The following is a 1360-nucleotide window of genomic DNA, read 5'->3' as shown; positions in this document are numbered from 1 at the left end:
TCCCTTGTACCTGCAGACCACATTTTGTTCATCTGTTCATCCACCAATGGGCTTATGGGTTGCTTCTGCCTTTTGGCTATTGTGAATAACGCTGCTATAAACGGGTGGACAAATATCCCTTCCGAGATCTTGCTTTCAATTCTTCTGTGTATACACTCACAAGTGGACCTGCTGATCATTTGGTAATTCTTTTTGAGGAACCACTATAGTACCCACCACAATGGCTGCACATGTTCTATTTCTACTAACAATGTGCAAGGGTTCCGATTTCTCCACATCCATGCCAACATTTTTTTTTTTTTAAAGATTTTATTTATTTATTTGAGAGAGAGAGAGAGCACATGAGAGGGGGGAGGGTCAGAGGGAGAAGCAGACTCCCCGCCGAGCAGGGAGCCCGATGCGGGACTCGATCAGGGGACTCCAGGATCATGACCTGAGCTGAAGGCAGTTGCTCAACCAACTGAGCCACCCAGGCGCCCAACATTTTTTTTATAGTTGCCCTCCTAATGGATGTGAAGTGGTATCTCATCGTAGTTTCGATTTGCATGTCCCTCATTAGTGATGTTGAGCAATTTTAAATGTGCTTATTGGCCATTTGTGCATCTTCTTTGGATAAATGTCTACTGTGGTCCTTTGCCTAATTTTGAATTGGGTTGTTTGCTTTTCTGTTTAGTTCTCGTTCTCTATTCTGGATATTGATTCCGTATCAGATGTATAATTTGCAGTATTTTCTCTCATTCTGTGGGTTGCCTTTTTACTCTGTAGATCATGTCTTTTGATGCACAAATTTTAAAAATTTTCATGAGGTGCAATCTGTCTTTTGTCCATGCCGTTGGTCTCATATCAAAATCATCAAGTCCAATGTCATGAAGCTTGTGCCCTATGTTTTCTTCTAAGAGTTGTATAGTTTTAGGTCCTTGATCCACTTTAATTTTATATAAGGTGTAAGGTAAGGGCCCAGCTTCATTCTTTTGCATGTGGATGTCCCGTTTTCCCGTTTCACCGTTTGTTGAAAAGATCTTTGCCCCAGCGTGGTCTTGGCAGCCTGGTAGACTATCATTTGACCATGGATGTGGTTTATTTCTGGGCTCTCTATTCTGTAGAATGCTCAGGGAAGACCCTCCGCAGACCTCTGTCTCCTTTCTGGCGCTCTAGCTGGTCGGTCTCCTGCCTTCCAGCTACAGAATCTTTTGATGACCAGCCCAAGCTGTGTTGACCCACATGCAGACAGACAGGCCGGCTGTGTGGATGCCCAACCACAAACGGGTCACGTCTGTACATGTGTCAGGGGGCCTGGAGAGAGCACATACCTCTCAGGGCTTGCAGGCACACTGAGTGACCTTCCAGAAGGGGCTGGCCT

The sequence above is a fragment of the Leptonychotes weddellii genome, chromosome 10, assembly GCF_054177405.1.
Source record: "Leptonychotes weddellii isolate Sample4059 chromosome 10, ASM5417740v2, whole genome shotgun sequence".
Taxonomy (NCBI): domain Eukaryota; kingdom Metazoa; phylum Chordata; class Mammalia; order Carnivora; family Phocidae; genus Leptonychotes; species Leptonychotes weddellii.
Note: the sequence above shows the minus strand (reverse complement) of the source record.